We start from the raw sequence: 16,995 nt of genomic DNA, 5'->3' as shown, positions 1-16,995 counted from the left end.
TCAAAGTTAAGGATGTCTCTAATCCTACTAATCAGAACATCAATCCCCTAACAAAGGAAGATTTGAAAAGAATACTTGTCCAATCCACACTATAGGCCAAATTATGTGACAACCATGTATTAGTAAGTACAGATGAAATTCAAAAGCTAGAGTCTATAATTGCAGGGGAGAAAGTGAAAACACAAGAAACACCTAAAATCACTCCTCAAGTCACAAGTGTACAACCTTTACAACCCTTAGTTGTATATCAAAGGAAGGAGATAGCAGGTGGCATTGTCAGTACACCCATGGAAGGCACTCTAGTCTCCGAAAATGTCCAAGAATCTAAAAATGACAAGGTTGAGACAGTTGTAGAAGATAAGGTGAAAACATAAGTCAATGATGGGACACCGAGTCAAATAGGCTAGGTAGATGTATTTGCACCTCTAGCATAGGCTCAATGTACAACTGATATCCAAAGGGTAGAAATAGACAAGCTTGAAGAGACAGATTTGACACTTAAGACAAAGGAACTAGTAGCAATTCAAGCACTGGTAACATTACCATATTTAGGAGCTCCTTCATGTCAAACTATTCAAAGACCAAGCACAGATGCTACACTATTGCAATTCCCAGTGTTGAGTCCTAGCTCAATGGAGATGTTAGCCTAGATGAAGAAATTGTATTGCCCAAGTTTGATCTTGCAGCAATAACAATTGAGCAGATGGGTATACTACAAGAGGCCTTAGAAAGAAAGAAACATCAAAAACTACTCAGAAGGGAGCATAGTTGGAAGCAAGATTTGATTGAGATCAAAGACATTTTCTCAGATGCATTAAGCCTACGTACTCCAGATGAAACAAAACCTATCATTGAACAATTGACCAACATAGTGGAAAGATTAAGTGACATAGACTTGGATACCATTATCAAACTATTGGAATGGTATGAGAAGAAGTTTCAAAACAAAGTGAATGAGAAGATATCTAGTGATATAGATTTAACATAGGTTGCATTGGAAACTAAGATAGATAGTGTGAAGAAGATACTAGAGAACATTTTCTCTTTATACACCAAATTGTGTAACCCTACACTCTTCACACAAGAGATAAGGAATTACATCCTGAGTTTGGAGAATCAAATGAATTCATCAGGTGCAAAATTTCCCATGACTCTAGCTCAAAGTGAGAAACACTTTAGGACCCTTCCACAATCCCAAAGTTAGTTAGCAACACTACAAGAAGATGAAGCCAATATCAGGGCTAAATTAACCAACATCTAGACTACATTGACTCCTCACATGGACATTTTACACAAAGAGATAGGCTATGCAGAAACACTTATGAAGAAAGATCCCAATCTTTCTACATTAGATGGCTTAGTACACCTTGTTGCCAAGCTAGCCATCCAAATTAAGTCTTTAGAGGTAGCTTGTGATAATTGGGACACAACTCTTAAAATTATTCTTGAGGTCCATAAATCCTTTTTGGACAAATATACTATTAGTGTATAACCCATTGACATCAGTGTCAAAAATGAGGAGTAAAAGCTAAGGGGGAGCAAGAATGGGGGAGTAAGTGCAAGCAAGTAGAAAATAGAGAAAGAGTATCAGTTGAGGCAACTCTAGCTTGTAACAAGAATTAGGAAAACCTACTCAGTAGGAGAAAGATCTTAGCAAGGGAAAGATTTTGATACATAATATAGTACAGAATAGATCAAACAAACAACTTAGCAGGAGTTATAAGATTCTAAGGTATAAGTCATGTTGCAAAATTTTGATATTTTGAAATTTTGTATAGAAGCCGAATAGTCATTTATGTTATGCTTGTAAGAATAAGAGTATTAATGTATGACCAAGTGTTTTTGATAGTCATGTCAGAGGGGGAGATTGTTAATCTTAGATTGGTTTTGACAAGGGTCTATACACTTAAGTCATTTACTTAGTTCATGCCAGACAAGTTAACATATGCCAAGCACAACATGTAAGTATGTAAGTTGTTAGGATTAAACCATAGACATAAATAAGAATTACATGAAAATATAAAAAATATCAGAAAATAATAGATCACATAGAAAAGAACACAAGACACCAAGATTTAACATAGTTCACCCAATCCCTAGGCTACTCCACTAAACAAAAAGTCAAAAATTATTACGATCGAGTGATTACAACCTAATTACAATCCATAATCCATTATAGCTCAATATCACTACAAGAACCAATTTTTGCGTCACAACACTAAAACAATCCCTAACCATAAGGCCTTTTATATAAGTATTTTTATGCTGCTATAGGGTTACAACATGTCATCCATATGGTAGCTATATGTTAGCCAAAACATCGACCATGGCCCAAAAGAATTTATGAACTTGTATGTATAGTACTTCCCTAATTAGTCACCACAAACTAACATAAATTACAACATGCCGAGTAAACAATGAATGCCGAGTCACTCATGTGTCGAGTCACTCAAGTGCTGAGCATATAGTATGTGCCGAGTGATTCAAGAGCCAAGAAAATAGTGCATGCTAAGTCATTTAGATGTTGAGGGATAGTATTGAAGTTAGTTGATATCGAGCATCATGGACTTCAGATGCCAAGTAACATAGTTTTGTGATAGTTGTTTGTATTGGCACAAACTACTATGTGTACCATTTTTGAGCCAACTTAAGGATTGAATTATGGTATTTTGGTGATAAGGATAAATTTTAAATGGTAATCTCTATGTATTACGTGTACCCAATCAGGTAAAGGGAAGGTTTAAGTGGAAATATGGATGAATCACAGCCTTTGATTCATATCTAACCCTAAGTCACCTAGGTCTTCTTAAGGAGGACAAACCCTAAAATTTCTATGAGTGCGAAAGGAAATGAATGAATGATCAAGGAGAGTTTTGCATGCACAAACTAGGACATTAATGGTGACTAAGGAATTATGATCTAAATTGAATTGTAGAATCAATTAAAGGAGAACAGAGGAAGGAAACAGTGAACAATAGAGAGACATCTGATCAAGAAGGATCAAGTATACATCATTATAAAGGTGATCTATCATCAAGCAATAGAATGCTAATCGTAGGATCATTGCTAAGACATTCTAACAACTGAATCAGTTAAATCTCTTAATAGAGTAGTCCTAATAGGCTATATTGAAATCCTCTAACAAGGTGCTTACTTAATTGTGAGTTGAAGTCCTTGAATCAGGCACACTTCTAACAAGGTGTTGAAATCCTCTAATAGGGTGAGACGTAATAGTCTTTGTAAGCCTTTAATAGGGCAGACCTTTCGTAGGGTAGATCATGTTTCATGATCAAACATTGTAACCTTAATTGGATACACTTTATTACTATAGTAGTAAAGATTTGTGGGTGTCATCCCCACCCCAGTTTTACCTTCTCATTGGAGAGTTTCTGGGTAATCATATCTTGTGTCATATATGTGTGAATGCTTATTTGTTTACATAATTTAGATGTATATGCTTTACATGGTATTTAAGTTTACTTATTGAATATGTGAGATGGACGTGTGGTGAATATTTTATGGGTTAAAGTTTAAAGCACTGATTCACCCCCCTCTACACTCTCAGAAGTTTACCTTTCTTATTGTAATTCCAAAACTGCTTGCTCCCTCTTGGTTGCCTATTCATCTTGAGCTTTCTCCTCCAACATTTCTTTGTCTAGAGTTTCCATGACCTCTACCTCTAGAACCTCTACCAGAGCCATTTCTTCCTCTCCCCTTGCCTCTTGCATTGGCTAGAGATTTAATAGCTTTCTCTTGGGAAGACATTGTTGATGATCTATTGATCTAGTGCTTATGGGTTTGAAGAGTACCCATCAACTCATCCATTGTCAAAGCAGTGAAGTTGTTTGCCTCTTCAATGGTCATCATAGGATTATCATACTTTGGAGGCATACTTCTCAAATATCTTTCCACAATTCTCCCATCCTCATAATCTTCTCCATTTGACTCCAACTAGTTTATCAAACCAGAGATCCTTGAGCTAAAGTCTACAATAGACTCATTATCCTTCATTTGAAGGTTCTCAAACTTCCTTCAAATCATCTATAGCTTCACAACTCAAACTTTATCAATCCCTTTTAATTTTTTCTCAATGATATCCCATGCTTACTTTGAATAATTAACTACTACTATATTGGGAAAGATCACCTCTATCATGGCTTCCTCAATCAAGCTTAATGCTTTTGCATCCTTCCTTCTTGATTCCTTCAGCTGAGTCTTTTGATTTTTGGTGAGAGCAACATATTGTGCTGGGTTAGTTACATCATGAACCCATTAATCACAAACTACTACAAGTCATTTGCAACCATAATGGTTCTCATCTTATTTGCCCAAGTGTCATAATTTTGTCCATTAGAGGACAATGGCTGCTGCCAAGTCTTTTCATCATTTCTAGCCATGTCTCCTGCACAACAAACTTTGACACCTAGAAAAAATTCCCAAACTCACAAGGACGTGGGGCTAGCTGGCTTTGATACCATGCAAAAATTCTAGTAATCTTGGGGGAAGGAGCCAAGGCAAGAGCAGATGAGCTGCTCAACAACACTAGAGACTGAGCCACTCAGTCAACACAAAGAAACTTGTCAAGAGTTAAGACCAAGTAGCTCAATAAAAATAGGGAAGCTCGGTAAAGGTAAGGATCGAGTCTACTTAGTAAAGAAGCTAAGACAAAGAGTGAGGAAAGGTTACACTTAGCTAAAGAACATGTTCACCCATGCAAAAAATGAATAGACCATTCTAGAAAATGCAAGCAAGAACATAAGTTTCTAATAGGTTTTGCCAAACAACTAAATGCATAGCAGAATAAGTAAATGGAGACAAGATCAAAGTCTTCTTTCTTTCTTGCATTCAATTAATCGAAACAAACTATTACAATTTGGAAGGTAAAACTACAAACCCTAAAAACAAAATATCTAAATACTAAACCAACTTATAGCAATGTATGGTTGCATACAATAAGCCTAGAACAATCACTTCTCATACAAGACAAACTTTTTCTTTCACAAAACTCTAAAAAATCATTCAACTCGTGCTGTTGCACTTTGATAAAAACTTTTTCTACTACTGCTCTACTAAACTCTTCTAAATCACTCAAAATGTCTGAGATCTATTAGAATGAACAAAAAATTCCCTCCTTTTGTCTCTTGTTCTTCACACAAAATTTCCCTCTCATTTTTGAATTCAAACTTACCTACTGCATTAAATGTCTTGATTGTTTGAGTTGCAGTGTCTGAGGAGATTTAGGGAACTCAACTTTTGACAGGTAGGTAGTCGACAGGCTCCAAGGACAAACCAAGTACATCATATTTTCAAAACTGGGATGGTCTACTGTGAAGCTAGCCAAAACAAAAGTTTGTGCATTTTTTTCTTTGGTAGAGCATAGTCACAATGTTTAGGTTTCTCCTCTTATTCTGTAATCTCGTTAGTCGGGTTAGGCTTATTCATTCCAGGCTCACACTCATGTCTCTGCTAATGAGCAGCATGACACCATGCACGAGTGACTCTTCTGTATGCTAGTGGGTCCTTGCCATGGGCGTTTCTTCCCCTCTTTGCATTGGTTTGTCTAGTTATCATCAAATTTTTAGTTCTATTTTTTTTTCATCTTCATTATATGAAAAATTTCTCCATTCTACTAGTCTATAGATTAGTTTCTACTCATCTTCTTCAAATGATCTAGTTAAGTTTATGTGGCTTCAACGCTATTTTCTCATTATGTAATTCAATATTTTTTACTATTAATATTATATACAGACTACCATCTTTTCTCAAAAAAATGAGGCATTTAAAATATTATATTAGTTAATCAGGCATTGTCCCAAGGTTTTATCATCGAATCATGAAATCTAGGAATCAACTATTAATCATCAAATTACTCATCAAGTTTACATCAAGAAATCATTGAATTAGACATCATAATGGATGTTCTTTCAACATCAATTGAAAGTGGGGCATTTCTAGACACCCTAAATTGCTAAACATAAATTAAAGTGGTCAAATCAAGTTGAAGCAATCAAGTGAATACTAAGACTTTTGATTAATCAAATCCACCTATATCAAAATTAGACTTTGAAGAGAAAATTAACTATGTAATTTATCAAGTAATCAATTGATTATCAATTAATTATGCAATTTAAAAAAAAAAAATTTACCGACCAGAAAAGGACATATTTAAATCAACCCATGGGGAAAGAGAATCAAGGTCACATGGATCAAGAATGTCTAATTCTCCACCCTTAATCTTAACTTTAAATTTTAACCGCTCATTTTGTCCTCTTGTCCAATCATTAGCCTAACTCCCACTCTTATCAAATTGTGGTTAACCTAACTCTACCCCCTACCCTTTGGAAAATCTATAAATAGGAAGCATTCTAAGAGAAAATGATTCAGTTTCATATTGCGTCCACATTATATAGCCATTTTTAGCATCATTTTGATAGCATTTAGCATTGTTGTAGCATAATTAGATCAATTCACATGATTTTATTTTAATTTACACTCTCATTTTAGAGGTTATCACTTTAAGAATGCTAGTGTAGATCTAAGAGCATTCATTTTGTCCTTCTAATTAGACAAACATGAGGTGTTTATCAATTTATTCAATTCAATGTTCTAATTAGCTTAAATCTTTCATGTTTTTGAGTTGAATTGATTGAATTAATCATATGAAGATATTTTACATGCACAACACACTTCACACCATTTCAGTTATTATAAAATGCATATTATATCAATAAATTAACTTTTCCTTTACTCATTTTAAAATATTTGAAATTTACAGATCACACATAAATATAACAACTATTACCTATGTATCTTGACTAATATTCCATAAGATACATCAAGCTTCATTTGACTTAGTAAGTCCAAATATATATAAGTCTATTATTCATAAATATTCACTAAAATTCAACTAGACGTTATATGCTAAACAAAATCAAATATTCATATTTTTCTTTTCAAATTGAAAAAGATGTGATTGAAATATTATTACTTTATCTTTGTTTTTTCTCTAATTCATGGATTACCTCTTTCATTTGTAGTTCATTTTTCTTCTTAACTTAATGGTCAAACAAGCATTTATTCTTCAAAGTCATTACAATGCCAATTGTTATAATGATATTTATTAAAAATAGAAATTATGTAAAATCACACAATCCAATGTATTTGTCATATAGAACCATGTGTCATATAAGAGTCATGTTTTCTCATATATATTTAATCTATTTAAATATCTTTAGATTTATAAATTTATATAAAATTAATTCCTTGAAGTTCTATAATTTCAAATATGTTAAATTAAAAAAGAATTATTAAAAATATATGTACATATAAAAATTATTCAATTTTTTATACTTTGAAAGAAAAGTCACAAATTTAAATTTTACAAGAAAGTGCAAAAACGAATATACACATTTATATTCAATTTTTAATATTTTGAAAGAAAAGTCACAAATTTAAATTTTACAAGAAAGTATAAAAAAGTATATACACCTTATTTGTAGTAAAATTAACTATCTCTAAGAATATTTGAATTCAATTTATTTCAATATAATTAAACATTAAAGAATTTTTATTTCTTTCTATAATTCCAAGCAACACAAAACTTTTTTTACCCTTGGCTGGTGGTGAAATTTGTTGGCTTTGGCGGTGGCACAATTCATTTGGGAAGGCATGAGTTGGAATAGAACTATGAATACTCAGATTGTTTTCGCTCCAAACTCTTCGCAAGGGAAAGCCAAGGCTACGCCTGATGGGCCTTGTTCTCTGCTGGTGAAATTCTCATCTCCCATATTGCATTGCAGTGCAAACTCCACAAATGAAAACGATCTCTCTATCATAGGAATCGTCATTCCTCTTTCAATTAATGCCCTTCTCGTGAAGAGCCAAAATAAATTTATAATGACAGAAATCTTGTGGATTGTTGTGGTTGGGTGAGTATAGATCTTTATAGGCGTGGAAAGCCTTAATCAAGTATAGACAAATGCACATAGTTAAGTTCGATTGATAGGACAATCGATATGCACAAGAAAGGGGAGTTATTATTCTACACGCTTGGACTTGTGTGGCTGTGTTTTTTCGTCAGATAGCAGGTTGATGAAAGGTTGCTCACCACGCCATGCCTCACGGTGTTTTTTCCACAGATTTCTTGTCTTGCCGGGCTTAAGACAAAACACCGAATGGACCCCCTGAGATACGTAGCAAATCCAAACAAGTAGAGATTATCGCCCATTTCAAACTATTTTTTGTTGTATATTGAATATAGAGTGCACGATGAATGTACGTATGGTTCGGTGTTCCTTGGAGATCTTGTACGTATCGTTTGGCGTTCCTTGGAGGTGTTGTGTCCATGCCTTGAAAACTAGCTTTTGTTGATCGTGTTTTCACGTGTTAAAAGTTAATTGATCACAAATAACGAGGGTTGTGATATCAAGTTAAAAACACTCTTGAGATTGAAAAATAAGGAAGAGGAGAAACCTAATTATGGGCTCTATTGAATATGGGATTTTACCATTTATTTTTTGGAAGGATACATATTAAATTCTAGTTTTACTATTGTATAGAGTTATTATATTGGCTGAAGTTGACACTGAATGGTTGATGATGGTTATGAATGATTGCACATGATAAATGTGGATGATATTTTGGTTTGTGCTCACAATAATCATTGATAAATAATTTATTTATCGAACATTCCCCCCTAAATTAATAATTGAATTGCTATAAATATCTCCCCATAATCTAGAAGGATGGCTTTTGGCTTAAAGTCTTGTTAGGAACCCATTTACAATCACTTATCAAATACTATCATTCATATTATTTTCCCTTATCATAGTCACTTTCGGTTTTAATGGTTTACCCCTAATTGATGAAACTTTCAAGTGGTTTCAAGCTCACTATAGATTTCTCAAATCTCACATGCAAGAGGTTTCAAGACCACTACAGATTTTGCACTGAAATGGTTTTGCTTCACCAGAAACCTCACGTACGAAAAATGGTTCTAGGATGACCAAAAACCTCTATAATAGTTATTGATAATTAATTTATATATCTAACACCTAGTACTTAGATTTATATTGAATTCAATGTCATGAATTGAGGAAAAAGATGTATTAATATTTATAGTTTAAGATTTATAAAGTTTATTAGAGGTTTCTAAGAATGTTTGGTGATTGGTCAAGATTGTACTTTGGGTAGAATTTGTTGGAATGAATATGTTTTAGTCCTTATTTGAAGAAGTTTCAGCCTACATGCTCATCTTATTATATCAAGTAGCTGAAACTACTATATGAAGGCACTTACTAGGCTTATATGCTCATGAGCATCATCCCAAAATCACAATTGAACCTCTGAAAAAAAATTTAAAAAATTTGTTGGTTAACTTGATTTATAATAATTTGGGAGAAAAATATATTAGGGAGAATGCAAAGAGATTTAAATGGTTGGTTATCTTTTTCAAATTTATCTTTTATGAAGTCTTGAAGGGTGATTGTAGATTATTAGGAGTAGAGTTTGATATAAAAAATTATAATTTATGTTTTATGATTAGAGTTCTTACTACTCAAGGGTCTACATATATAATGAAGTAGAAAGAAATCTATGGTGAGAGTACTAAATATTATTATGTTGTATTAAATTTGTATGCCTCTCAAAACAAACAACATTCAACAGAAAGTTATCTATAGATGAGTTATTTAAATCAAAATCAAATCAAATACACAAGTAAACTCATCAAAATTGTCCTATTACTTCCTAGTCATGAAGATCCATTAAATTGTTTAGTTTCTCTCAAAATGCATATAAATATAATTGAATGACAATCATGAAGTGGAAGATTCAAACATGAAATGCAACTACAATATGTAAATTTGATCAATGTATAATGATATTGATGCTAAAGTGATGGAATATGAACCTAATTGATAAAATTGATAATGAAATGAATCCTAGATGGAAGATATTTTTTGCAATTATGATCTACATGATTGAATTGAATGATGAAAATGAATTAAATTGATGAACACTAGCCATGATGATTTCCTAATGCAATTCAAATCTCAAAACTAGCATGAATTCCTTATGCAAATAATTTGTAGACAAAATGACTTGATTTGATGTGGTTTTAAATAGATTTATCAAGGAGGGAGATGAATAAATTTGAATTCAATGGTCACAACTCATTTATTTGATATGGATGGTAGGGATAACAAAGATATGTTTAATCTTGGTGTTTTCCTCCTATTGGTTGATTCATGCAAAGGTGGTTATTCCCTTTTAATCAATTGGTTGACAAGTGGCATTGATTCATGGAATACTTGACATGTAATTAAATACAAATAATTAATTTCCTTAGCCACATGTGACTTTTTATTTTGATTTAATCAATTGAATAGGAGAATGAATTAATTAGTAATCTTTATTGATTAATTACGCAATTAAATTATTTATATTTAATTACACAATTAGACATTAACTTAATTTTATTCAATTTGATCAACTTGGTAGGATTTAATTAGTTGATTTGTCTTGACCATTTTCTAAGTGCATACACATATCTATAATTGATCTTAATTATAAAAGATTGACCCATTATTAAATCTAAAGGGTGGATTATTTCTCTACGTTATTCCTTGTTAAAAGTGACCTTTTAATGAAGAGATGATTGTAAGGAAAAAAATTACAAAGATCAAATAAATTGTTGGAGGAAAAGAATCTCTAAAAAAAAGAAAGCGATTGAAGAAATAACCTCAATGGTAAAGGAATTGATTTATAGTATGATGGGAGAAAAATATATATATTCAAGATGATGTCTAGTGATTTTTTAAAAAAATTGATAAGAGGAAAACATGTTTTAAAGGAGTCTAGAACCTTTTTACAACAAAACAATCTAGAAAAAAGAAACCATTAGTGAACTAGACATTGGACAAGAAAAAAAAAATAGCTTAAATTGTTGGTTGTTTTTTCCAAATTAAATTTTGATGAAGTCTCAAATGGTAATCTTGTATTATTAGGACAGTTTTGACATAAAATAATATTTGTATTAGGGTTCCATTAAAATAATGAAACAAGATGAAACTTTATGATGAAATCGGTCAATCTTTATTAGGAACTAGGGTGTAAAACTTCAATAATAAAGGCTCACCACTTCAATAATAGCTCACTCCATAGTTAAAACTAGATTATGACTTATTCTCTGTTAAGTAATAGCCTCTTGAGCTTAGATTAATCTATGACAAGATGTTTGAATCCTTGGGTCTATAGATCTAATACTTGGTATCCTTACTTATCTCTCTTTTAAAAATATTAATTTTAGACAACTATAAATTTTATGATTAAATTCATCCATCCTAAAGTGTATGAGTCTTAGAAAAATAGAAGTCTTGGTGGATTTGAATGAATGATGAAAATATCTAAAGATCACATGACCAAATATTGTTTCATCTATGTCAACATATATTATAGTTACCGCTTGAAAGATCACCACAATAATAAGTAGGAAAACAAACTTGAACAAGAAACATGTCTTCAAAAAATAATCATTTAGCATGAACTTGATTATATAAAATGTAAGTAAGAACTATTTTAATTAATTTTTGCGAATAATAAAAACCTCAATTTTAACCAAATATAGATGAGCATGCATAACAAATTACTGAAAGAATGGTGAATTTTAGTTTAAGTCTTCCTCAACCTCAAAATTGAAGAACTATTTTCTTAGAAGTTGTCAGGAAAATACACCCTTTATTCAATCTAGAATTACCAATTAAATTAGTGGCATATTGAGTGTGGTTTCAAAAAAAAGACCCTTTAATATTTATGGTTGGTTTTGTCAAACTTTATAAGATGGTCTTGACATAAAAAATAATGAATGGTTTTTTTAATAAGGGTTCTTGCTACTTGGGGTCCATATAAATAATGAAAAAAGATGATATTTTATGGTGAAATTCCTCAATCATTCTCAAGAACTAGGTTCATTCCATAGTTAAAACCAGAGGACCTCAATTATTCTATGCTAAGAAATATTCTCTAGAGGTACAGCTAAAGCTTCAAGAAAGGTTCCAGTGCTTGGGTTTATAGATCTAATCCTTGGTATTCTTATTTCTCTCTTTAAAAAATATTTATTTCATATAATTAAAAATTATTCATGAATAAATTTATCCATCTAAATATGTACGAGTCTTAAAAAATAGAAGTCTTGGTATAACCCCAAAATAGATCTTAAGTTGTGTCAATCGTATGGTGGATTTGAATGATTGATATAAATATCTAAACATCACATGACCAAATATTGTTTCATCCATGTCAACATATGTGTTATAGTTACCACTTGAAAGATCACTACAACAATAATTAGGACAATAACCAAATTTAATAAGAAAGATGTCTTCAAAAAATAATTATTTAAGATGAATATGATTACATAAAATTGAAGAACTATTTTTCTTCAATTTCCACCAACTCATAAGATAAGAACCTCAATTTTAACCAAATATATATGAGAAGGTGTAATTAGTGAAAGAATGGTGAATTTTAGTTGAAGCATAGATCCTCAATCTTAAACTTGAAGAACAATTTTCTCAAAAGTGGTTCGAACAACATACCTTTTGTTTAATCTAGAATTACCAATTGGTGACAAATTGAAGTGTGGCTTCAAAAATGAGACCCTTTGATTTTCAAATGTTAGAAAAAGTTTGTTTTGAAGTATGCTTTAAAATGTTAAAAACCAACTTTTACCCTTAGGTTTTAAAATTTAAGTTTTATTTGAATGTCATGTTTGTTACAAAAAGGATGTTAATATATATAGCTATCATTGATGACCTTTCTCTAAGTTGGGCATCCAAATGATTTGTCAACCAACAAAGAGTAACAACATAGATTTTGATACAAGCAACAAGCATCTTTAAATAAGCATGTTGAAATCATCTCCTCAAACTCAATTGTGTATAGAGTACAAATTGTAGGAAAGTTTGGATAACCTTGCTTTAAGTCCTATGATACTTCAAGCTTCATTTTTCTTTCAAACATTTGTGTGCACTCTATGAACAAAGAACTTGTAATATCACAAATAATAACATTATCTATTTAAAAGGATTCAAAATTTTTAACATATAAATAAATAAATACTAAAAACTAGTATGGAAGTGTAGCACCTAGAAAATGGGTTAAATGCATAACATACTATGAGAAATCACAAAACTCAATCAACATATGTTAGCACCCACTATTCTACCATGAAAGCAAAACTAATCAAAAGAATCAAACACAAGGTTAGAAACCCCCTCTTTCTTTTGTAGCTCCCATATCCTTCTTTCTTCTCCAAATGATGTAGCTCCAACTTTCCTATAGTGCACACAATATTGAAGCAAAGTCTATGATAGGGATAATGCCATGAGAATACTTGAAGTTGTGATTTTAATATGAGCGATGAAGCAAAAGACTCAAAAACTAGGGACTCAAAGACTCAAGAATTAGGACTTCAAAGACTCAAGAATTAGGACCCAAGGGACCAGAAATGAGAGGAAGAATGCTCATTTTATAATTGGCATGGAGGATGAGAGCATTGGATTTGTCACCCTTAGATATGTGATGTGGCAAGAGATTCGTTTGAGAATCCATGACGCATATGACAAAAAATGCCAAATCTAGGATTCTATGACACATGAAAGTCAAACTTGGCTAAATGTGGAAGAGAATCTATGATGCGTCGTAAGACACCTCAAGCCCACTGAAAGCTAAGAATCTATGACAAATAAGCCAAATATGGACATGCATAAGATAATAAGAATATTTGATTATGACAAATCTTAGACAAGATATGTGATGTGGCAAGAGATTCGTTTGAGAATCCATGACACATATGACAAAAAATGCCAAATCTAGGATTCTATGACACATGAAAGTCAAACTTGGCTAAATGTGGAAGAGAATCTATGATGCGTCGTAAGACACCTCAAGCCCACTTAAAGCTAAGAATCTATGACAAATAAGCCAAATATGGACATGCATAAGATAATAAGAATATTTGATTATGACAAATCTTAGACAAGTGTCAAAGGAGAATCCACAAGGTTGTCATATCCAAGTGTCACTATGATGCAATATTTTATGGAATATTTGAATTAAAAATCCTTTTATTCCACAAAATAAGAATTAGTAGAAAATGGAATTAATGATGGAAAATGGAACTTAGGAAATTAAGAATTTTAATGGTTTGCGGATAATGAATCAATTAACTAACAAAATTAATTAATTGAGGATGATAATTAGGAAGAATAATTAGAAAGAATAATAGGATTGAATTATGGGTTATTTAATCCTATAGAGAAAATTAGTAGATGATTGGCCAAATTGATTAAATAAATGTGTCCTTATCCTTTGATGAAAATGTGACGATGATAGTGGAAATTGACTAGGATGGTGATAGGTAGACCAAAGCCATGGTCAAATTGATCGATTGATTGAAATTGATAACATGCCAAGGACACATGACATGAATTGATTGATACATAACATCTAACTGACATTGTAAATGCTACAGGATCGAGGTTGATTGATAAGGTTGATCATAATAACATCGACGAACATTGTCAATATTATTAAAATGGTTGATAATGCCATGATTTGACATTGAAATCCTAAACAATGTCAAAGACTAGATGGCATGAATGATAGTTTGACCTAGCATTGAGAGCCATGATAGTATTAAGGTCAGATTGATAAGATTGATAGGTTGATAGGTTTCCAAGGCACTGAAAGCCACAACAATACCTAGGATCGAATAAATGGTGATTGATTTGGGATGTTTGATATGTTTTGTGATGATTAGGACTGATTTCGAGTGATTCCGAGTTGATTTGGGGTGATTTTGAGTGATTCTGAGTGATTTCGAGTTGATTTGGGGTGATTTTGAGTTGATATGGAATGGTTTTGAAATGATATGAAATTGATCTGAAGAAGGATACAAATGATAAAGTATAATCAATTTGACCAAAAAATTGAAGTTAGTAGAATGAGAAAATAAGACAAATTAGTATGAAGATATGATGAAACTGTAGATGCGAACCATTTTTTAGCATCTACAGAAAGATCCTAAAAAATCTATAATTTTCTCACTTATTTATCTTAATTTCCTCAATTATAAAAATAAAAAACAAAAATTTCTCCCATCAATATAACAATTCTTCATAAACCTCTTAGCCCTTTTAATTCTCAACCTTTTATTTAAGCTAGCATAACCCTCTAAACTCTCAACATTTAAATTTAACCCAACTAAATATAAGAATGTGTAAAGCAAAAGATAGATCTTAGCATGACTACGACCAGTTATGCTAAAAAGATCGTTGCAATGATCATGTTTCTCTCTAATTTTAGACACTAATGAAAACGGAATCCAACATTATTGATTACATCGACTACGTGAAACATCCCAAGAACTGCTGATTGTCAAAGTTTCTATCGATATTGGTGTAGGAAATTCAGCACTAAACGCCTTTTTAAAAGCTTATGTCTGCACGGAAACTATGACAAACTTGGATGGTTACGCTATGTTAACCAATGCAACAAAATCCAGCATGGCGTGCACATTCATTTGTCCATAGATGTCAGATATCCTACCATATGACAAGGTCTCCATGTTGTGTTTTATTCTACAGAAAAACAAAAGGAAAGACAATAGAAATTGTTGAATTCATGGAGGGTGACCAATTTCCACACGGAAATAGTAGACAAAAACCCGAATAAATCTTGAGTAGTACACAGCAAGGAATTTCCAACCTTGTTTGTATCGATTCTCACATCCATCAAAATTTTCATAATAAATTGAAGAACATTGTGAAAACAAACAAACTGTGGTGTTAGCAAAAGGGCATCAATAATTGATCAAAGAGGAATGACGATTACTATGATGGAGGGATCGTTTTCATTTGTTGAGGTTGCACTGCAGTTTAATATGGAAGATGAACATTTCAGCAGAAAACCATATCATCGTTATTGTAAATGTGGAGCTCATTCCCTTGAAAACAAGGCCCGCCATTATTATAACTGTCCAAGCTTGATGAAGTTTAGCGTGGGCTTTCCCTTGCGAAGAGTTTGGAGTGAATCCAATTTGAAAGTTCATAACTCCAATTCTCGTTCTCTTACTGCGCCAACCATGTTTTGTCATTCACCAAAGCCCAAGATGATGAAATCATATTCTTCTCTGCAGCTTGACTCGTAGATTTGTTTATTAGTCATAGGATTGTCTTTTTCCATGTATAATGCATCAAGTCTTACAATACAAAAAAAAATTCTCCCACTTCGCATGAGGAGAATTGCACGGGCAGTTTATGCAACAGTTTTTAACCTAAAGTTTTGCAGGAATATACATGTGATTTCTATTATTAGCCGTCTTTTGAACTGTTTAAGACCTCTGTACTTTTACGGTTCTTTGAATTGTCTAAGGCCTCCGTGGAGAAGTCGAGTGCAATTTATACGTTGTTTCTGATCTTTGATCAGATCATCAAATCTTGTAATGGTCGTAATCAATAGAAAACTTATTTTATGTCTTTATTGTTGTAGCAATTAATGTATTTCAATATAGTTTCTTTGTAAATATGAATAATATCTTCTGCTTGGCTGCATGTTTAGCTGTTATGTAACTTATGCATTGAAAGATCTCCTGTGAGATCTCTATCGAGAAATAATGGCTCAACGAATTTCTATCTTACTTAAATTCCTCTGAAATGCGTACATATCACATTCATACAAATAAAGCGAGCCCTGATGCTTACTATATATGGTGTAAATCATACTGCCTGATTAGGTTATCAATGTGTGATTCGGTTTAGATTTAAGGATAGAAACGAATACATTTGAAATGAGGAGGATTTTCATATAATTTAAAGTTTGTTAAAATACTAATGTGGAAGATTTATTTATTTTGATAAAAAAAAAAAAATAAAGAGTGTGTTTGAAGATTCTTATAAATTAAGATGGATGAATATTTTTATTTTTATTATATAT

The 16,995-nt window shown here is 32.0% G+C and overlaps 1 long non-coding RNA gene across 1 annotated transcript in view; it reads right to left on the bottom strand.

Moving 5' to 3' along the window:
* Positions 1–7,974, bottom strand: part of LOC149537476 (uncharacterized) — a 213,000-nt gene extending 205,026 nt beyond the window's left edge. The window contains exon 1 of the long non-coding RNA XR_016355841.1: positions 7,611–7,974. This is a non-coding gene — a long non-coding RNA (uncharacterized LOC149537476). The remainder of the gene's footprint in view (positions 1–7,610) is intronic.
* Positions 7,975–16,995: the final 9,021 nt, after the last annotated feature.

Source organism: Cupressus sempervirens, chromosome 9, assembly GCF_028749045.1.
Source record: "Cupressus sempervirens isolate cs-2001-9-10 chromosome 9, ASM2874904v1, whole genome shotgun sequence".
Taxonomy (NCBI): domain Eukaryota; kingdom Viridiplantae; phylum Streptophyta; class Pinopsida; order Cupressales; family Cupressaceae; genus Cupressus; species Cupressus sempervirens.
Note: the sequence above shows the minus strand (reverse complement) of the source record. Positions and strands in the feature narration are given on the sequence as shown.